Here is a 24,847-nt window from a genome sequence, read left to right on the forward strand (position 1 = left end):
ACATTTTGATTCCTGTTTTTATCTTTTATTTTACAGATTTTCTTCTCCTTAAATTGTTGCTAGCAGTTATTCTTTTTTTAGTTCTACTCTCTGTGTTGTTTTTGGATGAAAATAGAAAAGAATTTATTTATAAACCAGTCTTTTAAGGTTCTCTACAGTATTTTCATAGCTACCAGTTAAAGTGTTGTAGCAATCAGCTAAGAAGTGCTACAACAGGCAGCTACTAATTACCATTTGATTGATAGACAAAAATACCTAGCAGACAGATATGCTTCATAAACTTTAACGAAAGGGAAGCTCCCACAATTTGTTGCTTTCTTTTTAATTTCTTACTTTCTCTCCACTTTAAACCAACATTGCAGCCCCTGTGCCTTTCCCCAGTTACTCATAAAAACAACAAGCGCCTGCTTGGTCGTTTCCAGCACCCTCTTCCAAAAAGTTTTTTGGACAACCCTCCAAGTTCGTCCCCCTCTTGGCCAAGTTTCGTTAGGCCTCTGCATAATTTTGAACAATTAAAGCACACAAATGTGCAATTTTAACAATTACTTCAACTTCCGATTGGCATAAGGAGCGTACTTCATAGTCAAGACCGAGAGAACGAGACCACGCCCACCGCTTACAAAGTTCTCTCCTCCCCTACCCCTTAACGAAAACTTTAATCCTTTTTACATTCAAATGAGGCAGCCAAGCGACGTTTCAGCTTGCTGTGTGTGATGAGAGGGGAGGCACATGAAATTATTTACCAACCGCACAACAATTTGCATAATGTTGGGGCTCCCAAAAAAAAATAGAATAAATATAAAATTTGAGTGCAGCAAATAATGCTTATACTTAGCCAAAAACAAAAAAAAAATAAAAGCAAAAATTAAAAGACTAAAATGTAGAAAAAAACAACGGAGAAAGAATGTATTAAATGTTTTTAATTTCTAACAAAATGCGAAATCTTAAAAAAATATTTAAAACTAAATTTAATTTTCAAAGAGCAGCAGAATTTTCTTTTTTTTAATAATTACATTGTAATTACTTGTGTTTATTAAAGTTAGGAGTTGGTTAGGTAGCGGATTACGTATACATGCATTGTTTTCATTTTTAATTAAATAAACAACGAGTCAACAACGGGGGAATTTTTTCGTTGTTGCTGTTGTCGAGTTATTTTTCCGGCAACAAGCGCCGGACGCAGCGCATCCGTTGCAATGTGTAACGGCAGCAAAATAGAAAATAATATGAAAAGGTCGCCAAAGAGTTGGCAAAAGAAATGGCAGAGCGGCGACCACAGAACAGAGAACCGAGAACAACAGAGAGAGAGAGAGAGAGAGAAAGAGAGAGGGAGAGAGAGACAGGCAACAGCAGCAGCAGAAGCTCGAACTCGACTCCATTGAACGTGAACTGACATTAGGGATTAAAAGCGCAGTATTTTCCGTATTTTCTCATTCTTTTTTTTGTGTTTTGTTCTTCTCGAGAGGCTTCACTCTTTGTCCTCTCCACGTTCAACTGGCAGCAACTGGCAACAATTTCATTTTCCATTCATTCCAGATCCCCGTTTTGCCGCATTTCGCATGCAACTGCAACGTGAAGTTGTAGCTAAAAACATTCGCCGGATTCATTAGTGATTTTTTTTCCTTCCCCTCGCTGTTGTTGTTGTTGTTGCTGTTGCGGGATTGCTGCAGGATATGTCAGGCAGGCATTGTTATTGTTGTGCTCGGTACTCGTATTTGCTTTTATTATTTATTTGTATTTGTACTTACAATTTTTCCCTTTTTTTTCCCCCATTTCCCCCATTCTATTTTTGCCTTTTACTTTGGCTGCAACGCGCGTATTTGTTTGCTCATTACACACGTCATCATGTCAACCGCCAGTGGCCATGTCCTTCTCTCTAGCCTGACCTCCCTTCCCCTCTCTCTCTCACTTTCTCATGCTGTCTTTGTCTCACTTTGACATGTGTTCTGGTTACAGACTGCTGAACAATTGCAAGCGATAGAACAATTGGTTTAGATTGAAGACTAACGAACGCCAGACGGTTGCAAAGGCAAACGCGGGGGGTTTTATTGTCACGGGGAGCGGGCAAGGAAGTGCAACAAAAGGATTGCATGCTCCTGTGTTTGGAGCTTTGTCTCACTCTCTCGCGAGTTTGATTAGATGTTATTTTGCGCAAGGAAAATTAAAATATATATAACATAGTTACATAGTATGAGTATTCTAAAGAACTTCAATTAAGAGAAAAGCGCATGGCAAACAATCAACGAGCCAACGAAAGCTGATTGATATGAGACTCACTGATTTGAATGAGTTCGAGAAACAACATCATTTGGATTTGTAAGGAATTGAAGTAGGAAACTTGACAATTGGGTTCGCTAAAAAAAGGGAATAATTAGAGGAAAGAAAAGTAATTGAAATTGCAGATTAACGAATGAAAATCATTTGCTACTAAAAGAGTTAATTAGGATAATTGGATAAAAAATAATTTAAATAAAGTGCAGACTACGTTTAAATATCTGAATAACTAGACGAAAGGAAAATAAAATAAGACAAGTTAATCAAGAAAGAGTTTTTATGAATAAAAGGTAATACAAATAAGTACTCATATAATGATGATGAAAATATGTCGAAGATTATATAAAGTTTATCTTAGATAGATATTCAAAAGTAACTCTTGAAGATATAAACATTAAAATGTACAACAAATAATGTTTTTAATTTAATATACTAAGTGTTGTTATATATTTAAATGTCTATCTTTATAAAAGCTGTTGGACTATGTTATATATGTATTATATTGTACATTGAAAGTCTTAGTGGCTCTGGCTTCATCATTTTACCATAGAATTCAATTCTAGGCTACAGTTATTATATATAATTTATATATGTTCAAATTACTATTGTTCTACAAAATAAGGCATTTCAAGCTAACCAACCTTTAAACTACAACTTTAATAAGCTACCCAATCTTAAATGTTTATTTAAGCCCAACTGTTCAGCACTCAAAGATTCGTTGTCAGAAATTAGGAATTCGTTCTTAAATAACACACAATCATTGGCCTTGCTAAGAAGTCTGGTCATATTCCATTTGATTTGATTATTTATGGAATCTACAGCATAAGCTCGGAATTTCCAGTTTCCCAACCACACACAACCACAAACACACACTCACATACACAAACACACACTCAGTCAGATATATTCGATTCGATTTTCGTGTGTTTTCCTGCTTGACCCAATTTGGTTAACATAGAATTTCCGTTTGTGCTCTTTTCCCTTTGCCTTTTGCCAGTTTTTTTTTTCCTATCTCACAACTCAGCTCAGCTCAGATGTTCATTAGCCACATGGCAAAAAAAAGAAAAGAAGAAGCTTCTCACAAGGTTATGCTTCACTTTACTCTTTTTTCCAGCCATATTTTGGATGAGTTGGCAGCCGTTGCACTCAACACTGCACTGCATAAACCAGGACGTTCTTCTTTTTTTTTTTACACAATTTCACAAACAACATTTGCTAAGCCTTTTGCTGTAGCTGAAGCTGAAGCTGAAGCTGTTCGCGTTCTACACGAAGCTAAACTCGTTAAGAAACGCACATGCAGGAAGAGGAAGAGACATGGAAACGGAAATCCAGCTTTTTAGCAAATTCGTACACTTCATTATGGGACAGAGAAGGAGAGAGAGAGGAAAGTGGGAAAAAGGAGAAGAGGAAACAAAACGCGGCTGGCTGGCAGAAATGAAAAGCTTTCAAATGAAACGAATTCGCATTGGAATTCAGTCAGACGTCGAGGAAGAGAAGGAGATAGAGTGTGGGAAAGAGAGAGAGAGAGAGAGGAACAAGGGGTCCAAGGCAAACGACTTCAGGCTTCAACCGACGCGGTCTAAGGCAAGTCCTAGGAGTTTTCTGCAGCTCATGGAAAATGTAAATAAAATTCCATGGCAAAACATTTTGCAATTACAGCGCACGAGACTTTTCGACTACATTCAAGCCCAAAAACACAACTCCCAACTTCTGCTCGACTCCACTGGTCATTAAATATTAAGCGAGAGTCGAGAGTTCTGTGTTGTGTAGAGGAACGGGGCTGTGTGGAAGAAGGTGCAACAACGTCTCTGTTTGTCCCCAGCGAGAGCGAAAGTTGTGGGTGCTTTCTGGTTGTAGTATTATGTTCGCTTTTCCTTGGTGTGTTGCGTCTTGATTCGTGAAAATGTCGCGACGGGTTTTGCTTCGCTTTATTTGGGTTTTAACGGCGTCTGGTCCTGGCCAGCCTTTAGCTTGGCTTTCCTGAAATCGTCGCTGCAAATGACTGAAATTAAAGCTAACGAAGCGCGAACATTGCCAACATTTCGCTCGACAACCTCTGAAAACTCTGCAGACATATCGCACACATTTTCAACACCCTCACTTTGCTTTCCCTTCCTTACTTCCTTCCTTTATCCTTCTCCTTTCCTTTGCAGGCAAATGAGAAACGAATCCCAGGTACGACGGCGACTTTGTCTGCGTGGTAGTCTCAGCTTTTCTTAATTTTCACGGCATTTTCGTTGGCTTTTGGCAAGTTTTTCACTTGCACAATTTCGTTTTGCGTGTCGCAAAAAAAAACAACAAAAAATTGTTGGAGTTTTCTCCAAGCAACAGAGATGTGGAGAGGAGGTTTAAAAGTTAAATTCTCATTTTGCGGCAATTGAATTAGCCCGTTAAGAGGTTAACTACGTGTGCAGTCTACAAATGAATCGACGGGGCCCAGTTAAGAGTGGCCCCAAAAGTAGCTTAGCAAGAGCCAAAAGACCCGCACTTTTGTGGTTGGTGTAGGTCAAGGAACTGCTCCTCGGCTAAGATATTCAAGCTACTTGAGTTAATTACGCGTATTTACAGCCAAGCAGAAAATAATTAGTGCGGTTCTGCTGTCTGATACTGGATTAGTATGTTAATAACATAATATTATACCCTATGGGCATAATAAATGAAGGAGAGGATATGAAAACGGAAATACAATTCACAAAATAGTTTAGCTTCACATTCTATATTATTTATATGTGCAGAAGATGAATTTCTTCGTAATCAAAATATAGAAATAAATGTTTATCTTTGTTTAGTATTATTTGAATGTGTTAAGAGTACTTAAGTAACATCTTTGGTATTAGAATTTTCCAATTTAAAAAGAAAAAGGAAATTATTTCTATTGAAATATAATATATATTTCATGCAATGAAACATTTGTGTCAATTTAACAATCATCAACTAATTTATTTAAGTTTAAGTTTAAGTTAGGAAAAAAATTAAAACTGAGAATATTTTTCCTATTATAAATGTAAAAATTCAAGATAAATTAAAATTTTTCTATTCATACAATGAAATATTTAAAAGATTTGAATTCAAATAGATTTATATTTATATATCCAATGAAATATTTAATTAAAAATTTAAATGTACATTCAAAATAATTCTCAACCCAATTTACAGAGTATTTTCTAGCCTGTCTCTCATTTGTAGTTTATTCTTATTATTATTATACGCTTTGTATGTGCTTGTCCTTGACTTTTCTTAAGCTCTAATGTCAGCTTTTGCGTGTTTCTAATTACACAACAAAAACAAACAACACAAAATAAAAAGGAATCTTATTTCTACTGCTTCTTGCCACACTTTGGGCCACATCAAGTTGACTTTGCGTATAAAGTAAAACCTCTTTTGGCTCATATGTTATGCTGTTAAGCATCTCAATCACACAGTCATCTGGCCAACAACACCTGTTCCCACAGGTGAATACAATGAAATCAATAAAGGAAGCTGAAAAAAGGCTAAGAAAAAGTCTGAACAGCTGCTCAGGAAAACGTATTGAATTCGGACTCTGTACCAAAATATTCAGCATCTGCTTTGCATGGACACTTGCCAGGATTAAGCAGAAAGAGAGCAAGAGAGAGTGGGAGAGAGAGAGAGAGAAAAACAATAACAGAAAAGGGCCAGCAAAACGATAGCGAATAAAATGAAAATACATAAATAATAAAAGAGTCAGCAACACACTCAATTACACAACGTCGAGGGCTACTTCGAATCGTATTGGTTGCGATACCTGAGCGTACACTGAGAATTATAAGATGTAACCAAGTTCGAGGAAATACAAAATATGATTTTTAGAATTCTTATTTTAAAATTAGATTCGCTATCTTGAAAGAATTGTAAAATAGAACCAAGTTCTAGGAAATATGATATATGAAATAAAAAAAAAACTATGAATTCTTAGTTTAAAATTCAATTTTCATTCAACTGTGATTGCAAACAGTTCAAATCTCTAATTAGAACTAATTAATTTTAAACTAAAACTTTAAAATTATTTTTTATTATATTGCATTGCTCAGCTTATGAGTTCTAAGGATTAAAGAAATTAATTTTTTGAAATAAAATATGTTTTTGGATTGAAGAAATTCTTGATGAGAAAAGGTATTTTGTACTGAGCGATAAAAATAATAATAAGTAAATAAAAAATATTTAATTGCTCAAATATAATTCCATTTTTCCTTAAATCAACATTTAAAAAAATCATAAAAAATACTATATTACCTTAATATTTTATTTATTTAATAATTGTAAAAGATACATACATAAAGATACGTCTACGAAAGATTATGAATACGTGAATTTTAGTGAAATATTATTACACTCAATCTTTACTTCCGGTTCTTCTATAAGATACGATTATTTTTCTCAGTGCATTTATAGTAGATTGCCTCTTGCTCAGCTACCTGTTCAGACACCTGCCTCAGCGCGAGGGCGCGTGGCAAGAGCAGCAGCAGCAACAGCAACAACGGCAGCAACAACAGCAGCAGCCGCCTCATGTCTCATTAATAAACGAGTCGTGTGGCAGAGTGCGAGTGAGTGCGAGCGAGAGGGGGCGACAACATACTCACAGGTGTCAGACGGCGTTGCCTCAGTTTTGCCGCCACCTTTTGTAATACAAGAAGACGCTGCTTGTTTGCCGTCTTTGTTTTGCTACGCTCATTCGCCACTTGCTGCCGCGCTGCCTCTGCTGCTGCTGCTGCTGCGGCGACTGCGGTTGACGCTGACTGCGACGCTGCGTTCTCTCTTGGCTGCTTTTGCCTCTCTGGCTCTCGCTCGCTCTCTCGCTCAGTTGTGTAGAGTTATGGACTATGTAGAGTATCTGGCGTTTTATCTGCGTGCGTACTTTTGTTTTGGCCGCCGGCCAGCTTTTGCCGTTGTCATTCTCGTTCTCATTCTCATTTACACTCACATTCTTATTCTCTTTGCCGTCGTCTTTTGCTCTTGTGTGTCTGTGCCTTGTCCTTTTTGGAGGTTTCAGTGCGTTTTCAAGCGCCAAAAATAAATCCCATGCATATAAATTCGCATGTCGCACTCTCTCTCTATCCCTCTCTCTCTCTCTCTGTTGATGTCGCTGCCCTCTTTTGTCTCAAATATCTATGCATATTTCTTAGTTTTTCCAGCATTTTCGGCTAATTAATGTCTGTTTTGTCTGTGACCCAAATATTTCCCACAACTTTTGATGTCAATCGGAACATTAGCGTTGATATTTTTATCGCTGAACTTGAAATCTTTGCCATAGGTTGTCTTCTCCTCCTCACTCGTCTAGCTTATAGATCACATCTGTAATTCATCCACCCAGCGGTCGGTCGGTATTCTCGGATCCAATTTGTAGTTCATTGAGCACATTTTGTGTGTTGTGTAAATATTTTGGCTGTTTAGATTTGCGCCGTTGAGTCTTAATGGTTTGGCCAAATTTATATATACATAGATTTGTATGTAAATACTATATAGATATATGTATATGGATTTCCTTGTACTCAATTGCCCCAGTTAGTAGTACAACATATAAGCAAGTAATATTGAATGTGGTATTCGATTGTGGTATATTAAAGTTTATAGTTTCAGCATTAAATCATCGATATAGTATGAAATAGTTTTTTTTTTTTAACTTAAATTGAGTTAAATAGATTTATAAGCTTTTAAAGATATCTAAAATGTAACTATGACTTGTGAGCGTAGAATTTCTATACAATATTTTAAAATTGTTGCCAATAGCTTCCATTCCCACCATATAGTTGATTATTATTGAATATTATATAAATCATGTCACAAGTATAATAAAAAGAAAAGATTATTTATAATCCGTTTAAAATCTAAAAAGTGTAAGCGTATTACATCACTCGCTAAATCAAATAGATAAATTTAGAATACATCACAATGTTAAATTATGAAACATTATAGAGATAAATATTATTTCAAGAAAAAGGCTATTTATTGAATTATGAAATATTATAGAAATAAATAATATTTAATTTTTCTAAATTAGCGAAAAGCAATTTTCAGTAAAATTTTAGCAATGCGCAAATATAGTAAAATTAAAAACATGGCTTCCTGGGGATTTTAATTATCAAGAATTATGGTCGTAAAAACTTGATTAGGAATAATTCAATTTATCATAATATGTTTACACAAACTGGTCTCGCATAAGCATAGTAGAGATCATTCGCTGAGTTAATTGCCTTCTTATAAGATGTTGTTATTGGCTAATGTACTTGATGTTGGCCAAGAAACAAGTGTCTGAATATGTTTTGTGTGCGCCGTTAAATGCATGTAAATCTTAATTTGTAGCGCACAACACGTCAATTAGGCGGTCAAGCGCGCAAGCGGCAAATAGTAGACAACTGTTTGCGTATAAATTTATTGGCAACAATTGAATTCAGGCCATAAAAGCAAACATATTTCATCAACACAAAATGTAAGATCAAGTAATCAAATTATGCGCAGATGAAAACCGGGCCAACAACAAATAACAACAGCTATATTCGAAATCCAGACAGAAAGGAAACGCTCTGCCCGCAGATGCCAAAGTCAAATGTATAGCAGAGACAACAACAACAACAACAGCAACAACAATAATAACGGAAAAAGTCTACAAACGACGGGAAACATGTGGCTATGAATGTGGCTGTGGCTCTAACTGTGTTTGTGGCGCTCGAAACGCTTGAAACACTTGACCAACAACGCTGCTGCTGCTGCTGCTGCTACAGCGACGTCAGCTGTAAGACAAGGCAACAGCGACAGCAACAGCAACAGCGACGTCACAGTCGACGTCAGCGCCAACGCCAACGCAGCCGGCAACATTTCGCGTGGCTGGCACTTAGGGGTGGCTTTTCTGCAGCCGGTTGTCTGTGCTGCCAACTGCGCTGCCGACGCCACCGTCGCCATCGTCGTCGCCGTCGTCGACTCTTTGGCTTTGGCTGCCTTTTCAGCCATCAAGTGGATTTCAGTTTCATTTTGAACGTCGTGCGTCGAGTACGTGGACGATTCCCCAAAAAGCGCGCGCGTCTCTTTCGCTCGCCTTTCACGACCAGCAAAAAGCAACTCGCAACTCGACTCGAAGCGAATTTTTGTCTCTGACGTTGTTGACACTTTTTGGCCTGGCCAAAACAGCATCCGCTACCAAAACAACAATTGGCAGTAATCAGCGCGCGTGTGAACTAAACAACCAACAAAAAAGAAAAGAAAATCTATAAAAATAAATTTAAATTTTGAGTTGTGCACAGATATACTCAGCTATGTGAAAGTAAGCAAAAGAAAATCGAAAACGAAAATGAAAATTTGAAAAGCAGCTAAAGCTAATATACCACAAGAAATAATATGACAAAATTCAAGAGGAAAATCACAGCTATAACTCAAAAGTAAAATTGCAAAATATAAGCAGCCAAATAGCTACTTAAAATATCTTAAGCAATAATTCAAATCGGAATGAATATATATCAATAATTAAATCCCTCTTATAAATATAGAAAATTATAGCCTCAATAAAAAAATAATATGATAAATTCAAGAACAAATTTACAGATATAATACAGAAATAATATTACAGAAATAAATAAATATCTATTAAAAATATATAAATATTTACAAATTTATAAATAATAAATTTATAAATATAATCTATAAAAAAATTCAAAGTTATAATAATTATTGAAATACACGAAAATAATGAAACAAAATTTCATTGAAATATTAAAGAATATTATTCATATAATGAATATGAAATCAAATGTTTTATACAAGAATTGTGAAACGAAAATTAAAATTAAATAATTTAATTTTGCGAAAGTTAGGATATACTCCAAAAATAGGAAAAAGAAATAAAAGAAAAACTAATAATACACCATTTTCCAAAACCTCCACAAATCCAAACAAATGTTTGGAATTGAACAAAAAATGATATATTCGGAATTATTAATAAAAAAAACATTAAAAATATGGACAACACATCAAAGTTCGCCCTTGAAAACAATTTCCGGTGCATTTGGAGAATGAGCTAAATATTTATAAACGAAAAGGAAAAAACAAGTTTTCAACGTGAAAAAATATTTTTTCAAGCAATCGAATAAATAACTTGTGCGACCTTTTGCATTATGTTTGTCTTGTAATAACTCACAGACGAAATAGAAAATTCGGCGACAGAATTCAGCATAAATTTATGTCACAGCTAAAAGTAAATCGAACACATAAAACTGTTGTCAACGACAACAACAATAACAAAGAGAACAAACCAAAATAAAATAATGTGTGTTATTTGTAATATTAGTTTTTTTTTTTTTGAAAATGAGCAAATGTTGAAAATATTTTGCTGCGCTAAAAGCGAAAACGAAAATAAAAATGTTTAGATATATTTGTATAGTATAGATTTGTATGTATGTACATTATATATGTTCTATATATATTTGTATATATATATATATAAATCGCCGGCTAAGCAAATCGGCAAAATTATATCATAGCCGCTACAAAATATTTAAAAATAACGCGAAACGATTTTTAGTTTGTCGCTGACGTTGTTTTTCATTTCGCACACCAACAAAAAAATGTGTCATGCCTGGCACAAATATATGTAAATCGAAAAAAGTAAAATCGGCCAGTTCGTCTATATAGTATATACAAAAATTTGCTGTCTGCTTTTTGCTGCTCATCGAATCGATGAGCAAAATTCAACTAAACAGCAAAATGTTGCATGTGTTGCTCTAACGACAAGCATATGGAAGACATATCTATATATAAGGCATAAATCAGACGATATATCGCACTGACATGCTGTCCCCATATGACATTTAAATCATTGAGCGAAAACTGGAAAAACAACGGCATAAATAAGCAAATAATAGAAAAGTGATCAATTCTTAAATAGACAGGTGAAAATTTGTTGGCGAATTTATCGCTTGAATTAAAAAGTAATAAAACATTACATAGAATATAAAAAATATATAGTCATTATCTGGTATTTAAATGAGCTAAAGTAAATAGAATTTCATAATACCAGGAAAAAAGCGATAAAGATATAAACGTAATTTCACATTTGACATTTTCAGTGGCTTTTTTCTTGTTTCTCCCTCAAAACGAGAAGAGAACAAAAAATTAACTGAAATTTCAATGCCACCTGTTTCTCGTTCTGCTGGTTGTCGGTCTGTTCCAAGTTCAACCTGCATCAAGAATCAAACCAAACAAAGTTCGTTTTTTTTTTATTATTATTTCGTTTGTTTCTGGTTACAAACGTAACATTTTTGTGGCGCGTCCTCATCGAATCCTCCCTCTATGAAAGAGAGAAAGAGAGAGTGAGATGGTCACATTTTGTGTGCACATTTTAATTCACGGTTCGATGACCACAACGGAAATTCCTTTAATGACCACATGCGACGACGCGGACAATAACGACGACATCGACGTCGACTCTGCATCGGGAGCTGAAGTTGAAGCGAAGCTGCTGGAGCAGAGCGAGAGACAAGTGCACGTGTGTGTTCCCGCCCGATGATGGTAACCTGAACTCCGCAACTGGCAACTGGCAAGCAGCCAACTGACTGACTGTTGACCAGTTCACCAGTTGGCCTGGCCTGGCCTAAATGCTTGACCCTCCTCCATTGTGTCTGTGCGTGAGGCGACTCATAAAAGGCAACGTTGCATTTCATTTCTCTCACTCTCTGGCTTAACGTCATTTTAACGGCCTCGTCTCTCAAATGTTTGCATTTATTTACTTTTTTTGTATTTTTGGTATTTTTGATCATTTTTTCGCTGGGCGCGTTAAATATTTAAATACGCTGCCTACAACATTATTTTGAAAATTTAAATTGCGAATTATACGCGCCGTTGCACATGTGGGAAGCCAAAGCAGCAGATGGAGCAGAAGGAGGAGGATAAATAAGGAGAGGGAGGCATTCGTTGAGGTGCGTGTAATGTGCGTTACGTGCAGTGGGAACCAAGTGGCTCTCAAGCCATCCTAAGCCCAGCTACAACTCAGCATTTAGGCTCTCTTTTAGTTGAGAAAAATGAGTTTCGGAATTTCTGTTTTGTTTTACCGTGATGGGATAATAAGGAATATAACGTTTAAGAAAGGACTCAAATACTTGTAAGGAAACAAGCAAAACACACACAGATTAAAGTTAAACGAATAAATCATAAAAAATAAAATATAAAATTATTTAAAATAAAAAACTTAAAAAAAAGAAAAATTTAAAAACTTAAATGAATGCGAAAGAAGCAAAAAAATGTATATAAAATAAAAAGGAATTATATAAACACCTATCACCATAATTGAAATAAATAAATAAAAAAGGAACTGATAAATATATAACATAGATATAAAGCCATAAATAAATTACAGACAACAATAAAATGGGTAAATGAAAATATAAGCGATACCGAAGTCTAAAGGCAAGAGCAAACATTTTAATAAAAAAGACACAAACTTATTGCCAAAGGTTTTGGCATTAAAATATTATATAATGATTTAATACCAACAAACAAAACTTAAATACCAAATTAAATGCTAAATAAATTACACACTGAAAACTCAATGTAATACACAAAAAGCGATACTAAATAAATATTTTATAAACATAAATTATATGATAATATGGAGGAAAAAAACCCCTTATATAAAAGTCACAACATTTTTATAAATCCTAATGAAATTATAAATAAATTACAAACTCCATCAATTGAGAATAGAATACAAACTCGATACTTCACTTTTTAAAGAAAATAATCAAATTTAAAGCTAAATTTTAATACATATGACAATACCCTAAATACCAAATTAAATGCTAAATAAATTACACATTGAAAACCCAATTGAGAATGTAATACACAAAAAAGACTAAATAAATATTTAGTAAAATATAAATTACATGCAATTGAATTGATAAATGCAGCTAATTAGGTAAAAGAATAAACAAAAAATCTAATAAATCAGAATATTAATTATAACAAATAATAAATTCTCACACAATTCGTAAACAATCACAGGCTTTTGTTCAATAAAAACGCGTTGAAATCATCTTGAAAATATATAACATAATTTATGGATGCAAAAAAAAAGTAAAACTAAAACAAAAACAATGACAAAAATGGGAACAAATGCAATAATAAATACTGTAATTTATGCGAAAAATAGTCTCTGCTCTCGCTCTCTCTGACTGTATGATTATGTATTATAAATTTGAAATTATAAATCATATGCAAATACATGCCTCATATGCAATCAAAATGTTTGCAATTTTATGGATTTATGCAAATGCCAAATGAGATTTGAGACAAGCTTCAAACTGAGAAAATGTAAGTAAAATGCAATTAAATTTTTTTGGGGAAAAATTTGTGGAGAGTTTTGTGTGTTTGTCGTATCATTGGACAAGCCAATTGAAGAGCAAACGAAGCAAATCAAATCATGAGTCAGACAACTTGAAAACTCAATAGCAACTTCATTACACAGCCACAAGCAAAAGGAAGCGATAGAGAGAGAGAGAGAAAAGGATAGAAGGATACTTTCCTGCTTGGCTTTCCATATGAAAAATGCCTGAGAACTTCGCTTCATTTGTTACAATTACAAAACTGGACTCTTGACTCGACTCGAGCTGAGGAAACTCAAGTTCGAGTTAAGTTGATTTTTGATTGGGAATTGCTGGACAAGTGAAATTTTTGTAGCATACCTTTAGATGGGGATCCTGACCTCAGGTCGTTGTGTTTAGTTTACTTTTTGTATTCCATTTCGTTTGTGCAATCAATCAAGCGCATGAGTAAGGTCAACATGCAGGGGTCAAGTGTTGTTTTCTGCTCTCAGAGCGAGAGAAAAAGAGATACGAGTCTAAGGAACTTGTTCAAACTTACGGCTTGACTGCACATCATTTAGATTTAGTTAACCCGGCGCATGGCTAAAAATAAGCATTTGTCTATAATACTTTGGCTTGTTTTTTCTTTAGTTATTTTGTGAGTTTTCAGTCTGGCTTGAAAGCTGCACAACAAATGCCTTGATAAACACTTTTCGCATCGTCGTCGACGTCTTCTTCACCTGTCGCGACCAAGAAACAAAAACATTTTCTCCCCCTCGAGTTCACAGCAATTGAGCAGCGCATTTCTTATGCAAAGGCAAAAAAACGACGACAACAACAACAACAATAAACAAAACACTTGATGGCAACAGCAATAAGAAAACAGAACACACTCTTTTCACTTTCCCAGGCCCAACATCAAGAATTAACATTACAAAAAAAAAAAGCATCGCGCATTTTGATTTTTTTTCGTCGTCTTTCGTGGGTCGCTTTTGGCGTTCTTTTTCTTTACCTCCTCCTCACAACTCCCTTCACTCTTTCTCCCTCTAATAACTCTGTGTTCTGACGTCTTTTGTTTGCCCTTTGATTGTTGCGAATATTTTCTTTATCAAAGTGGTTTCCACAGCTGACGGCGTGGGCTTCCTTTTCACATTTTCACATTTTCAACTGACGACGCCCCGCAGCAGCAGAAGCAACAGCAACAGAAGCAGAAGCAGCAACAGCATAATGATTGGCAAATTGTAGCGGTAGCTAATCTTGGGAAATAGACGGGCTTCTTTATCAATAAAATAGGGTTAATAACATAAGAGCTTGGCTGTTGTTAAAAGCTATATTGGTTAGAATACTTAAAAGTATATAAATTGACTTAAACCAAATAAAAAAATTTATTTTTTGAGAAACTTTAACTTAAACTATCTTAAAACTATTATGAGATTTCTTATTTCATATTAAAATTATTATAGCACTGACTTCTAATATTTTATTAGGCATTGCATTTAAGTGCAGTAAATTTATGCTATAAATACTTTATACAGGATTCCTTCTAATTAATATCTTAAAGAATTTTCTTGATGATGCGATACTGAAACCATTTTATAAGTTTTGAAAAGGCTTGATATTTATTTATTACTCCAGTTGGAGAATTCTACAAAATAAATTAATATACTTAATGATGCAACTCTGAAAAACTGTTTTCAAGCTTTGAAAAGTCTTTCTTTATATTCGTTATACCCGCTAGTAATAGGGTTCTTAGTTGCTTTGGCTGACAATCTGGTATATTTTAGACTTTTTTAGTGTATTTTCAATGAAGTACCATATCAATATACCAAATATAGCCTTTGGCATAGTTTCAGTATTTTGCGGTGTATTAATTGGTATATTTTCAAAAATTACTACACTGTTTTGCTTTTATTCAAAGTCGAGCACACTCGACTGCAGCTTTATTATTTATTTATTTCTTACTCCAGTTGAAGTTATCCCACAAAATACTTGAATTCCATATATAGAACAAACTAACATGTTGGTTACAAACTCTTTATCAAAACACAACGCTATTGTTCACAAAACTAATAAATTCAACACACAATACACTCTCTAATAAATTACTGAAAAGTAGGTCTTCTCTTTGAGCTCATTTCTTTTGTAGTCCAACGTAAAGTAATAAGGGAAATTATTTAAAAAAATGCACCCCTGGAGAACAATGTGTTATAGACTGAACCGAGCACTTGGTTTGATTGACACATTGACAAATCAAGTGACTCTGGAGAACTGTAATGGACAAACATATGTATATTATTTTCATTAATTGCCCGGCCTCGTCGATTTCGTATCGACTTTAATTAGTTGCTTTAACTGTTTATCGACCGCAGTGAACTATAATGAACTAAATCGATTCCAAAATGTCCTTACACAATGTTTGATTCAACGATAAAGCGAGCAAATAAAAAAGCAATTAATGCGCTTGTCATATTCAATGTGCGACTCGCAGGAAGTGAGTCAGTTTATGTGTGTGTGTGCATATCTGTGTGAATGTCCTGTAACTAATTAAACAACAACAGAGAAAGAGAGAGAGAGAGCGAGAGCAAAAACGTTTGTCCAGCAGTTCAGCAGCAATCGTTATAATATTTTCGGGGTAAACCTAATAAAAATATTAATGGCTTTCACACTCACGACCCTCGACAGTTTGTGTGTGTGGAGGAAGCTTTGTGATCTGTGTCCTGTTTTTGGCCATAAGCTCGACCGCATAAATATTTGCTCAACGTATTACCAGAGGTCGAGCATGTTTGGGCATTGTCCTTGTCATATGTTTGCCTCTGCTTTGCATGTCATAAATTGCTGCATAAACAAAGGCGCAGGACCTCGTCGCCAAAACACGCCTCCTACTTAAAAGAGGAGGGTAAGTGGGGGAAAACTGTTACCACACGCAGTCGAAATGATATTTTTCATATGCGCTCGAGGACATGTGTCATAAATTCAGATGCTCGCTTTATAATGATGATGTTTTGGCGTTGTTCGTTCGCTTCTGACGAAAAGGGAAATAGTTTTTAGCTTCCCATTTTTTTGTGTTTTTTTGTGTTTTGCGTTCGCTGCTTATTTGCCGACTGTCTGGAACTGGAGTTGTCTGTTGGAGTTCGTATTGTTTGCAGACTAAACAAGCGAAGGACTCCCAGCTCCTCCTATGTCTCGGTCTGGGTCTGTTTCTGACTGTGACTCTGGCGTCCATGCATCATCATATTTTTGGCTTGCACTCTGGCATTGTTGTCTGCATTTTGGGGCGCATTGTTTTAAGGCCTGCCCAGCTGTCTCGCCGCCATATGTCATGTATGGCAAAAGAGAGCTGTAAAAATACCCTACAGAAATATTTAAAATTGAAGTAGTAACCCCTAGAGCTGCGTCGTTTCTTTTTTGGTTCATTGTTTATCAGCTGTTTGAAGAGTTTTGATGACGCTGGAATTACTAAAATGACTAAATTTCCTTTGTATCTTATTTGAAATCAAAATAAACTCATATTTTCAACATATATATTCTTCCTTAAAATTTAAAAAAGTGGTCTCCGAGATATCAAAGAAAGATCTAATATATATGCCTATGATCGAAATTAAACTATGAACAACATCGAGCAATATGAGTGCAATAAAACAATCAACAATGATTGCAATAAAGTCCAATAACCTAATTCACTGCAAAAAGTAAATAAGAGGATGTTTACACAACACTAGCAAAAACCCAATAAATCAATTTTCTATTTCGTTTATTTTTTTCTTTTTTTTTTAAATGTATTTATGAAACAGTACACGCTATAAATAGTAAAATAGTAAGAACATATTCTTGTATATTCGAACGCAGTTTGACAGGTAAACAAATATCGTGAAGAAATTTGTTCTTTTTAGCTAATTTATAAGTTTGCTGCGTACTACAATTTATTTCGATATATAAATCTATAAAAGTTTAATAGAATTTGGTCACACTCTTTGTTTTTTTAAATTTATTTATAGTGCAACATCTCACATATTATTGCAACTTAAGTTCAAACCCATCGCATTTCAAGTTTATTTGATGCCTTCACTTCAATAGCTGAATTTACAGAGCATCTTCAAGTCGTGCAATCTTTGAATTCTACTTTTTTTTGTACAATTTTTTCACATGTCGCGACATGTTGGCAGTGCCACCAACAATTGAAATTATTTTACTGTGAAATATTATTACCATATACTCGTATGCTGCCAAATATCGCACTGCAATTTGTGCAGCACTGTGCGCCAGTGTTGAAAAGCGCATGCAAACAAGTCTGCTTCGTTTGCGAGTGTGTGTGTGCTATCCAAGAAGAGAGTAAAAAGGATAAGCCCAACGAGTCGCACAAGTAAAAAATAAATAAAAAACACACGCAAATTGTTAACCACACACGAAACATTTCTCATGCCTTGCTTTTATTTATTTGTTTCGCCTCTCATTTTCTCATTTTAATTTCAGTAGTATTTTAGCATTTTCTTCGTATGTGTTTGTGTGCTGCTTTTTTTATTTATTTGTTTTTATGCTTTCTCTGATGGTGTGCGTTGATATCTGCTGATGAATTTACGACAAGCATGCATTCGTTTCGTTTCGTTTCGTTTCGTACACTCACACATTTATGACTAACACTCATATATGTACGAATGAGTATTACCTTTTCTAATCTAAATTTATGTGCAACTTACCAAATGTCACACCACAAACACCTGCGATGTCGTTTTTTATTTTATTATATTTTTGTTTTCGTTTTTTACACACCTCACACACACACCTCGAGGGACTTGTCTGAGTTGGCCTTTTTTTTAACTCCTTGCTCCCAGACAGCATTCAAGAGCGCTCATAAAGGGTATTTATTATTTTTGCAAAGTGCTCGTAACACGTAGTAAAAATAATCAAAATTACGTGTATAATAGTAATGTAATATAAAATTGTAATATGCAAATCATTGATGAGATTTAATAGTCAGATTTTATTAGACTACATTTTTAGATCCTTCACCTTAAATAAAATAGTAGAAAAGAAGCATTATTATAAGCTATACTATACTACTATATTCTGTTTGTATAGTATTCTTTAATATGCAAATGATTGATGACATTTGACGGTCAAATTCTACGCATCAATTCCAGCTTAAATTAAAAGACACTTCATTGAAAAATCATATTTTTCTTATTTTATTTTCATAGTGTTCTAAAGATGGGAAATATTTGTTTTAAGAAACTTCTCTGGACAATGAAGTCATTCTTTGAAGCTATGTAAATAATCATATTTCCTATATACTTGAATAATAATTTTGAAATACATTTCTATTTCATTAGTTGTATTTAAACTTTTGTACAAGAACATTCTTAAAAATTTGTCAAAGTAAACATAAAATATTTATTCGGATAACATCAAAATTTATCCATAGCTTTTTCATATATTTATCGTTTACCTAATGTTATCTCAGAGCTGAGAACGTCAGGTATTCGGAAGTCGTGCCATCTAGCTCTAGATCCTTTTGAATTGTGCTACTTCTGTCGTATTTTTTGCACTTGCTGCACGCAAAGTTGTGTTAAGCACACATTGGAGAATTGCGGACAAAAACAAAAACGAAATGAGTTTTTGCAAATTAATTAGTCAAATAGCTGGGCACAAAGTTTTATCTCCTCGTCGACCTCTGAGCATGTGCCTAATTAGCGCAGCGATATCTACCATATATACTATATATAGTATACATTTTGGGGCAAGTTGTTCGCCAATTGACGGGCCAATTGCTTAGCCAAGTGAAATTTGAGATGTTGCACATGGAAAATCCAACGGGGAGAAATTACATTAAAATCCTAAATAATGAAATTGCCAAGCGCAATAAAATGATTTTATGATTATGGCCTCTCTGTGTGCGTGTATGTGTGTGTGTGGCAAGTGGCAAGTGGCAGGAAAATGCGTGTGGCATACCACATACCATCAGCAAAAGCGCTTGAGCTACGCGCTGTAAATTAATAATATCAACTTTGGCAGCAAATGTCAAAAAAGGGCAAGCAAATAGCCTGGCAAACACCCAAACTCTCTCCTTCTTCCTTCTCCCCTCTCCCCTCCAACTTTCACCCCTCGCATTGTGACATGTGTCTCTGTGTGGCAACTTCGATGTTTTTCGGTATCGAGTCATGTTGTTTGGGGTGTGTGTGCGTGACTTGGCGTCTGTTTGGTGTTTACAGCCTGCCGAATCAAACTTTCAATGTGTGTGACATGTGACTTTGCGGCAACCAAATGAAAGCCCCTCGTTATGTATGCCACGTAAATGCTTCCTAAGTGCGATCCACATTAAAATTAAAGCATCCCCCGAAGGAAGAAAAAAATAATACCCCTAGGTAAAAACAGCAACAGCTATGTTTGAATCGATGCCCGGGGGATTTATCACATTTGATTTCATCGCTGGAAATTCAACACATAATTTTCTTATCATTGTATAATTCATCACAAGCGATTGACGAAAACTCAATTGCTTAGTTTTAATTTTGTTTATTTTTGATTTCATTTAGCATTGCACAGAAGAAAAGTGTGTGGTTTAGTAGGGAATAAGAGACTATGAAATATCCTGCAGCTAACACACTGAGCTTATAAATATTTTAAAGTAGAGAAATACTTTATTAGGAATTTTGGTAATTTTTAAATATTTTACTAAACTTGTACTTATAATGAAGAATTGAAGTAAAATAAAATCCCATGTTTATTAAAATTTTTTAATAATTTTCATTCTCATATGTAATTTGAAAGATGTATAAAGTTTCTTGTAGTTAATTTGCAGTTTCTAATTATTTGAAAATCAATAAATACTTTATTTTTGAGCGTATTTTGAGCAAATATTATATAGTTACACTTTTATTTTAAATAAGAAATGTTATTTAAAATTTTTTCTTTTTATTAATTTATCATTCCTTCATATCAAAAAGTGAGTTTATTATTGCGATATTAAATATTTTAAATGGCAATAGACTCCTAGGCTCAAATAGTGATTAATTTGTTAGTTGTGTCAATTCAACATTCTTATTAGAGACTTGATAATTTAATTCATTCATTTATTTAAGTGTTTGTTTTTTATTTTTATTTATTGATTATTTATTTATAAATTAATTTCGGGGTTTCCTTCAATCTTTATTTCATTTATGTACATATGCCATTCAGAAACTTCTTCTAATTTTCCACAGTTTCTTTCCTCATCAGTCACCCATTTTCCTCAATTAGCTTACAGGGTATCTTTTCAATTTGGACCACAAATAACGCACTTGTTAAGTGTTTTTGTTTGATTTTCGTGCAAATGATTTGCACATTGTTCTGCCGCCAGCAAATTGTGGGCGTTATTTTTCGTTGTGGTGGTTGTTAGTTACTTGGGGATTCTGTGGCTGTCAAAAGAAGCGTGAACGAAATTAGGAATTGTAATTGATTGAACCAAAAAAATGCCGACAAGGGTTGATTGAAGCTGATTGAAAATGCGCAGCAGTAGCAGCAGCAGCATCAAATGGAATACATCGTCAACGTGGCATAAATAAATAAAGAAATAATTAATTTGGCGACTCGCACAACGCGCGTCGCTGTATTTGTCAGTTTGTCATAAACAACGGCTGTAAACAAGCACTTCGACAATGTTGCGTTCGCTTTTAATATATTTAGTGACCACGCTGCATGTTGAGACCACAGAGCCACAGCAGCTTCCCTTTTGGCCACAGAAAAAAACAGAGAAGAGCGCAAAAAAATGTATACAAACTCGGGTCTCGGCCAGAGCCCACAAGACATGGCCAACAATCAGCAGCTTTTATCAGAGTGCACAGTGAGAAAAAACAAAGTAGAGTTGATGTGAATTAAGAGTGAAGACTGACAGATACTCTGTAAAGCAGTCTGAAATAATTGCAGTTGCATGCGGTGAATAAATACCATATATAATATATGGTATTTTGTATATATACTATATATACCATGTGTACTATATGGTATATTGTATGGTATGTGTGTTCTATATATACCAAATATATTATATATATACAATATATACTGATAGTACCATACATACTACATATACCATAAATATATACTATATCTTCCCTTCAAGTCAGCAGATGCAAGCAAGTCTGAAGTAATTGCAATTGCATGCTGCGGATATATGTATACTGTATATAGTATATAGTATATTTTAGTATTTTATATACCATGCATACCATATATTCCATGTATAGCATGTATAACATATATTATAAATACTATATATTCTGTGTATACCTTATTCACTATATATAACATATATATTTTATATACCAAATATACCACATATACTAGATATACCCTTTAAGTCAGTCGATGCAAACAAGTCGTATAATCATATAAAAAAGGCGAGCGCGCTGCAAAAACTCAACAACATGCAACAAACTGTAAAGCCGAGCGTCGAGTAGATTGACTGGAAGCGCTTGTTGGTTGGCCTCCCAAAAAGCCACTTCGGGGCAGTCGCAATGCCCTCTCTGAGGGGGAAGTAGCTGGGAGGAGGGAGAAGAGGGCAACAAAAAGAGTGTTGTGTGTAAAGTGTTGCACATCAGGCCACAATGGCGCTAAGCCAATAAATTAAATCAAACAAGCGCGATAACCATTTCACTTTTGCCATGTCTATCCACACACACACACTCACGCATACTCGCACATATACACATACACAGATAGTTGCTGTCCCTGTCTGGCCAACAACAACAACAACAATAAAGTTAAAATGGCGTAAACAGTATAAAAAATTGAAATGCATGAGCTTTTCACAGGCAGCAAAATTGTAAAAAAAACTCGCCCCCCCCCCCCCAAAAAAAAAAGAAAGAAAGAAAAGAGCCATAAATGCATTTAATAAAATGCAGCAAGAGTGAGCAAGACGGGCAGAGAAAGAGAGAGAGGGGCAGAGAAGGCAAAGTAAAGCAACTATGCGACCATGGTAGAAAATTTTTTAAAAGCTTTTCTGACACTTTGCTGCGTATTTTGGCTGTTGTTGCTGTTGACTCTTTCATCGATAGATGAATGTATGTGTGTGCGTGTATTGGTGTGTGTGTGTGTGTGGGGAAATATTGTTAATTTTTGTCAACACAAGCGATGCGCAGCAACAGCGACGCCATTTTGTTTTGCGATGAGTATGGCAAATTGTTTAAGTTGTTGCCTTGTTGATTATGAGAGCCCAAGCTTCCATGGTTCGGTTAATTGTTGGCAAGTCAATTAAAACTTTTGGAATTTATGACGCATGTTGCGCATAAACCAGCCAAATGGGACTCGTTTTGTTACACGCATTCAAGTCTTTCTAAGTGTGTGTGTGTGTGAGTAGATCGTTATTTATCTGCACATAGTTCACAAGCTGACAATGTTGCCAAGCTTAAAACGAATGTTGCCAAGAAACTACTAAACAGTGTTTAAGTGGAAGCAAATTCAAGGAAACAGTATAGAAAGATACATTCAATAGCTTCTTCCATTTATAATTCACTTAATTGCATTTTTACAATATGGATATTCATTTTTTATACTCTGGAATTAATATTTTGTAAGTCATCATCAGAAAACTAAATAAAAAACTGCATTTATGTGATAACTTGATAACAATAAAGTTACAGCTCTTTTACAATATAATTTATATTGTTTTATGCTATTTAATGTGTTTTATATGTTAAACGAGTCTTAGGCAATTCAAAATCTAAATGCAAAATTTAATTTGGGTTTCTTTTTATATAAAAATAGTCAATACATAAGACTTTTGTATAATAACTTATACAATATTATATTATTTATTAAATTAAAATTTAAAAAATTTTCAGTCAAGAGCTCTAAAATTTGACAATATTTTTAATCAATTATTATTTCAAAGAGAAACACTTGAAAGAATCAAATTGTTTTCTAACAATATGTTTTATGAATTTTTATTATATCAGTTCTAGGAGATAAGCTTTAAAATTATACGAAAGCTAAGTTTAAAGTATACATTATTATTAATAATATTCAAGAGATTAAATGAACATTTTTCCATCTAACAATGATCATCTAAATTTCGTTTTTTATAAATAGTTGATTGAAGCTCTAAATATAAACATCTAATCTAATTCCTGCCAAACACCGAACCTCTCTCTCTCTCTCCTGACTTTTTCTGCTCATCGTTAGTGGCTTTTTAATGTGCTTTTTGTGCGCTCTCCTAAGCAAACAAATAATTCTTGTGCTTTGAATTACAATTTTCCAGTTGACTTGATATTTTGACAGCGCGCTTGTTTGTCTTTCGCTTTGAAGCCATCTTAAATATTCATATTGTAAAGATATTCTTGTTGCTTGTTCGTTGTTCGTTATTCGTTGTTTGACGTCAGCTATGTTGTGGGTGTTATGCTAATTTTTGACCAGGTTCAAGCTTCAAAATTCATGAGAAACTAATGCCCAGTAAAGTTGTTTTAGCTTTCTTCGTACACATTCTTTTATTTTGTGGGATACTGAAATATGCAAGCGAAATTTTATAATTTAAATAAGCCATGAAAGAGAGTGCGAGCTAAAATCTGAATGCCATTTTAATAAGTATGTTGCTACAACTATATTAAACCAAGCGTCGCTGAGGTCACACTAAAAAGTTTAGCTCACAAATTTTGAGTAGCGAAAAATGAAAAATATATATATACCATATATATTTACAGCAAAAAAGTTGGAGCATGTTATAAAATACGAAACTACTTAGCGGCGTTGATGAATTGTGACATTTTTATGGGTTTGTCTTTTGCACAGAGCAGAGCAGAAAACAGAAAAAAATTCAGCCAAGTGGACAACGGGCAAAAGCTTTTGGCTTAGCCACTCGTCCTGGCCATAAACAATGCGGCCGCTCAGCCAGTGGCTGATCCTGTCTCTCGTTCTCGCTCTCGCTGTTTAAATATATGTTTGCATATTGTGGAAATTATGAAAGTGCCACCGAGCAAAATAAGAAGAACAAAATTGCCATTTTTAATGCGCAACTCACGTGTCCGCGACTCGTTCGACGCTTTCCTAAGCCATAAACATAACTCAAAGCATATTTATAGTTACGCCCCTAGAGATTTATAGCGTCACTCGCGACTCTTTAATTAACGACAAAAAAAAACAAACAAACAGAGACAGAGTTTACCTTCATATTTTTTTGTGTGTTTGTTTTTGTTTTATGCGATGATTTCTCTACCGCAGTTTAATTGCCTATTTTGCTATTGTTCTCGCACTTCACAGGCAATTGTCAGGCGTCGTAATGAGCCGTTTAAGGCATTGATAAGAAATAA

At 34.5% G+C, this 24,847-nt stretch overlaps 1 protein-coding gene across 13 annotated transcripts in view; it reads left to right on the top strand.

The window, feature by feature from the left end:
- LOC117569553 (hemicentin-1) overlaps window positions 1-24,847 on the top strand; it is a 232,156-nt gene that overhangs the window by 126,678 nt on the left and 80,631 nt on the right. For 12 of the 13 annotated variants that reach the window (XR_004572264.2, XR_007955035.1, XM_052005556.1 and 9 more), the window contains exon 1: window positions 9,252-9,544. The exons of the other annotated variant lie outside the window; for it this stretch is intronic. The gene's annotated coding sequence lies outside the window, so the exon portion shown is untranslated. Of the gene's footprint in view, window positions 1-9,251; window positions 9,545-24,847 lie in introns of those variants that run through there. 13 annotated transcript variants of the gene reach the window in all.

This window comes from Drosophila albomicans, chromosome 3 (assembly GCF_009650485.2).
Source record: "Drosophila albomicans strain 15112-1751.03 chromosome 3, ASM965048v2, whole genome shotgun sequence".
NCBI lineage: Eukaryota > Metazoa > Arthropoda > Insecta > Diptera > Drosophilidae > Drosophila > Drosophila albomicans.